The following is a 6000-nucleotide window of genomic DNA, read 5'->3' on the forward strand; positions in this document are numbered from 1 at the left end:
GATTCAAGCTCTTGGGGATGGCAAGGTAGCTCAGTGGTTAGCACTGCTGCCTTCAGAGAACCAGGGACCCGGGTTCAACCCAGCCTTTGGCAACTGTCTGCGTGGAGTTTTCAAGTTCCCTTTGTCTTTGTATTGCCTTTGTCTTGGTGCATTGGTTTCCTCTTGCAGTTTAAAGATCTGCAGGACAGGTGGATTTGCAATGTTAATTTTCCCATATTGCCCCGGAATGTGTAGGTTGGATGGAATAGCATGGGAAATACAGAGGTAGGATAGGGAAGTGACTCAGGGTAGAATGCCCTTTGGAGGGTTGGTATGGACTAAATGGCCTGCTTCCACACTGTAGGGATTCTATGAATCAATGGAATTCACAAACCAGCTGTATTTCGGGGGAGTGCTTTGACAGAGCAGACAAAATGAATTTGTGACCAGACTTGACAAACATTTTTCTTTCCCTGCTCTCTCTGGGGATAAAGTTCAATGACAAAGCAAATTTGAGAAACAACTGAATGCTGTGAGCTCAAAGAAATCAACATTATTCAAGGCTACCATTGATCCAGGACATACCAAACCACAACGGTTTCAGGTAATACCTAACATACCTCAAAATATTCCCTAAGGACTTTAAAATGCATGTGCATATTCTTGTAGTAAAAGTTAACCCATTTGAACACTGTGTGTGTGCGTGTGTGTGTGTGTGTGTGTGTGTGTGTGTGTTTGGAAAGGGCGTGGTTGATGGTTGTGTGTGTGTGTGTGTGTGTGTGTGTGTGTGTATATCTATTCCTCTGAGTTAAAACATAACAAATGTAATGATGCGGAGGTGCCAATGTTGGACTGGGGTGGGCAAAGTTAAAAATCACACAACACCAGGTTATAGTCCAACAGGTTTAATTGAAAACACTAGTTTTTGGAGCTCTGCTCCTTCTCCTTCCTCAGGTGTATTGTGGAAGAGGAGATACACACACACACACACACACACAACACACACACACACACACACGCGCACACACTCATAGAGACACACTTCATCCAACATGTTTGGATTGTTGCAAATACATACATCCTGTTTTGCTCAAAAAAACCTAATCCCAATTTAAAACATTGACAGATTCTAAGCAAGACCTCACACATAAAATACATCATCTGACCTGAGGCGTCACCTCTTGTATCCATTGATAAAATCTTTAATATTTTCAGGACAATGACTGGAGAGGAATCTGGATTTTGCATCTTAATCAGATTAATTTAGGATATCTGATCAGTATGAGCAAATTGGACTGAACGGTCTTTTTCTGTGCTGTACAACTCTATGACTCCATCTGTTTGCCAGGTTTCTTTAGGCAAATGATACCAACTATGGCAAAATCTAATAGTTAGCTTTGTCTATTCAATGTTTTACATTTGCGGCAAGAAAAGCCTATTTGTCCTCTAGTTGGAAGTTGTCACACTTTGATACAGATCTGCCTGCTGTAAAATTTGTGCATTGTCTTAAATTTTGTGGAAGTCTCCCATGCAATCCTTGCTGCTGTCGCCATCCACTTCTCTGCTAACTGATTAAAGATTGAATGAGAGGTGGCCAGTTTTAATGTTGTTACCTTTCTGCTTATAAATTCTGTGTCTTGCGACCACTCTCTCACATAATGCCTGAGAAAGGAGCTGAGCTCCGAAAGCTTGCCTTTTCAAATAAACCTGATGGACTACAACCTGGTGTCGTGTGAGTTTTGACTTTGTCCACCCCAGTCCAACACTGGGTATCTTCACATTGTGACCAGAATTTATGGGCAGGAAGGTAACAACCCTAAAAATAGCTCACTGGCCGCCTCCTGTTGAATCATTAATCAGTTAGAGAGGACACACAGGTTTCTATTGGTTATAATGTAAATCTCAGAATTGCTTTCAAGTCATTGCCTCGAGATAATTAAAGGTTTTATCAGTGTGTACAAGAGGTGCCATCTCAGGTCAGACGATGCATTTTAGGTGTGAGGCCTTGTTTAGAATCTGTATTGGAATTGCTGATCAGAAATACAGAGATAGTACTGACACAGAAAAGTAGGATCAGAAAGGTAATCAGACTGTGATCACCCTCCTGGTTTTGCAATATTTCATTAACTGCTCGATAGCAGAAGGTATTCCTTGACATTCTATTTTGCAGCTATGCAGGATAAAGCATGACTTTTTCCCTTCGGATGCAAATATGTTTGCTGGGGCCACAAAATGTCTCTTGCACAAACTAACATCAGAATTTAATCAAATAATTTTATGTGTGACAATAATTTAGTTAAGTGCTATCTTATACTGAATCATTCAATTATTTAACGAGAAGGTGTAATCAATATATTTTCATATTTTACTTGTTCTCCCATGACATTAAATGAGAGAGGGTAGATAAGGTATTATGAGTGTGGGGAGGGGGTCTATATAAAAGTTTTATTTTTATGATATGTATTTTTATGTATGATATGCAAACCTTCTGTAAAAGAACTCATCTAACTAATCGGGTGACAAATAATTTATACAAGGAGATTTGAGTAGAGGTTCAGAAATCAGACGAACGATTCTGAGCAGGCTGAACCATTCAGACAAAATAAATGACTTATGGTACTCTTCAGAAAGAAATGTTGATAGGTAATTGTTGCTGTGTTAAATCAAACGCAGCAGAATTATTTATTTCTATTTCCTGAAATAGCAACTGCAAGTAAGGAACAGATTAATGCCTGGAGAATGACAAACTCTGGGCACATGCATCTGTGCTACTTTTAAGAGACATCTATAACCACTGACAACAAACACCCTTCAAACCACGAAATTTCTAGCCATTGACTTTCCAGGAACGTATAAATGGAAATAAACAGCGCTGAAACCACACTCGGAGTAAATAAATTTTTGTATAAAGTATAGAGGCAAAAGAATAGCAGATTAATGGATACAAATATTCCACCATGAACTGGAAAGCAACTGATCTCCCATTTGAGTTTGAACATTTTAAAGAAAGGATGCAGCTTTGCCTTAAAGATCAAGCATTTGAAGAATCAACAAATTAAGCTATGAAGATCCTGATAACAGTTGGTAACAGACATTGCACAGAGACCAGAATGATTTTGTAAATATAGTATGTGCTAAAAGATCAGCTGCATGTGAGTGTCAGTTTTAGAATTCATCATTTAGAGCTAATCTCCTCTAGGCAAAAATACAGGACTCACTAGATCAATTTACCGATTTATGCTATTGTAAGGGTAATGATTATGAATTTTCAGAGACTAAGCCATTAGAGCAAATAATGGTGTTGATGGATGTCTCAACACCTTGTACAGCAATCCAAAATAATCTCTTGGGAAAAAAAAATAGATGGTTGCTTCGATGATTCAGTATTAGCTGATGATAGAATTGAGAAGCCATTGTAACAAGACAACGGTATCTTCAAGAATTAAATTTTACTAACAGTATTGCTACTATAGCTAGATCACAAAAAACAAAACAAGTAAGCCATGCAGGAAGTGCAGTCAATTACAATCACCAGAAGATTGCTGCATTCCAAAGTCTGTGTAAGGCATGTGGAATGAAAGGAAACCGTGAAAGGAATATGTCTGTGCAGGAAATCTGATCCAAAGATGTGAACAGAAGATACAACAGGGAATAACCAAACAGAAGACAGGAATAGCAGGATGGCGACAGCAGCAAGGATTGCATGGGAGACTTCCACAAAATTTAAGACAATGCACAAATTTTACAGCAGGCAGATCTGTATCAAAGTGTGACAACTTCCAACTAGAGGACAAATAGGCTTTTCTTGCCGCAAATGTAAAACATTGAATAGACAAAGCTAACTATTAGATTTTGCCATAGTTGGTATCATTTGCCTAAAGAAACCTGGCAAACAGATGGAGTCATAGAGTTGTACAGCACAGAAAAAGACCGTTCAGTCCAATTTGCTCATACTGATCAGATATCCTAAATTAATCTCATCTCATTTGCCAGCATTTGGCCCATATCCCTCTGAACCCTTCCGATTAATGCAGCCATTCAGATGCCTTTTGAATGTTGTAATTTACCTGCCTCTACCACTTCCTCTGGCAGCTTATTCCATCAGATGTGATTTTCACTTGTTGATTATTTTTCTTCGAACAGACTCAGAAGTCCAGAGATGCTTGTAATTTCACAGAACAAGCAGTTGGCTGCAAAAGTTCTCTGCACATTTTTCAACATCCCACCCTCTGCATGAAAATGTTATCCCTCAAGTCCCTTTTATATCTTTTCCCTCTCACCTAAAGGCTATGTCCCCTAGTTCTGGATTCCCCTATCCTGGGAAAAAAAGACCTTGCCTATTCACCCTATTCATGCCCTCATGATTTTGTAAACCTCTATAAGGTCACTCCCCAGCCACCGACAGCCCAGGGTAAATAGCCCCAACTTATCCAGCCATTTCCTATGGCTCAAACTCTGTAGTATCGGCAAATTCCTTGTGAATCTTTTCTGCACCCTTTGGAGTTTAACAATATCTTGCCTGTGACAGTGAGACCAGTACTGAATGCAGTATTCCAGAAGTTGTCCAACTAATGTCCTGCGCAGCTGCCACATGACATCCTAACTACTATACTCAATACACTGACTAATGAAGGCAGTACACTAAATGCCTTCTTCTCTACTCTATCTAACTGTGGCTACATCTTCAAGGAGCTAAAGACCTTATCATTAAATGTATAAGTCCTGCCCTGATTTGCCTTGGCAAAATGCAACACTTTACAATTATTTAAATTAAATTCCTTGGTCTATTCGCTCACCTGATCAGGGCGTTGTTTTACTCTGAGATAATCTTCTTCACTGTCCACTAAAGCACCAATTTTGTTGTCATTTGCAAGCTTACTAACCATTCTCTCTGTATTCACCTCCAAACCATTTATATGAATGACAAAATCAGTGAAGCCAGCACCTATCCTTATGACACATTGCTGGTCATAGACGTCCTTTCTGAAAAACAACCGCTCACTAGCACCTTCTGTCTCCCACCTTCGAGCCAATTTTGTATCCAACTGGCAACTTTCCCTGGATTTCATGTGACCTGATCTTTCTAACCAGTCTATCACAAAAAACCTTGCTGGATGCTGTTTTGAAGCCCATATAGAGAGAGTTTACTACTAAGCCTTAATCAATTTTCTTTGTCACCGCTTCAAAAGAACACAATAAACTCAAAACCAGGACTGAGACTAAGTGTGAATATCCTTCCATGTCACATGCTGAAGGACATGGACCAGGGGATCAGGATTGTTAGAATTCAACAGTAAAACCAGTAACAAATAAATTAATAGCATCCAATAGGTCTTCAGGCTCTTGTGTAACAGTAGTACTATTCTTCTCGACTAGGAGGTCAAGGTTCAACTGTCTGCCAGCTTCAAGAGGTGTGCAATAACATCTCTGATCAAGTTGATTAAAAGAAAATCTACAATAGGTTTTGAATCCTTTACACTATTAAGCTAAAAATGCACTGCAGATATTCAAAACAGAAACTGCAAATATTTAAAAAAATAGCACAAGCATATCTACCGTGGCATGACTACCAGCATGGATTGATAGTGACTGTATCTATCAATGAGGTCAACGAGGATTTCATGGCAGGAAGAGACCAAGATACTTTCATTGACTTGTTTGAGGATTTACAGCAATTGTACTTAGACACAGTCAGCGCTATTGGAAGCTTCAAATACAATGCTGTATTGCACCTCAGAGAAGGTGCATTTCCATCATTCAAGACTCCCAGAAAGTTCAATGTTCAAATACAAAAACAGTGTAAATTGGGTGACAAAGAATGTAATGCCTTCATCCAATGTGTGGGTTATCCCACAAATTGGTGTAGTTCACCTTCAAAAAGGACAACACAGTCAGTGTAAGTCCAATTTGTTCAGCACAGGAACTGCTCATGCTATTCAAAGTGCATCCATTTCTGATATTTCATAGAGAAGTTGCTGAAACAAAATTGGAAGAAGATTGTCATCTTATCTACATCAGTGT

At 39.1% G+C, this 6000-nt stretch overlaps 1 long non-coding RNA gene across 1 annotated transcript in view; it reads right to left on the reverse strand.

The window, feature by feature from the left end:
- LOC125453116 (uncharacterized) overlaps positions 1–4888 on the reverse strand; it is a 45551-nt gene extending 40663 nt beyond the window's left edge. The window contains exon 1 of the long non-coding RNA XR_009445874.1: positions 4776–4888. This is a non-coding gene — a long non-coding RNA (uncharacterized LOC125453116). The remainder of the gene's footprint in view (positions 1–4775) is intronic.
- Between the last annotated feature and the right edge of the window lie 1112 nt (positions 4889–6000).

The sequence above is a fragment of the Stegostoma tigrinum genome, chromosome 6, assembly GCF_030684315.1.
Source record: "Stegostoma tigrinum isolate sSteTig4 chromosome 6, sSteTig4.hap1, whole genome shotgun sequence".
NCBI classification, from domain to species: domain Eukaryota; kingdom Metazoa; phylum Chordata; class Chondrichthyes; order Orectolobiformes; family Stegostomatidae; genus Stegostoma; species Stegostoma tigrinum.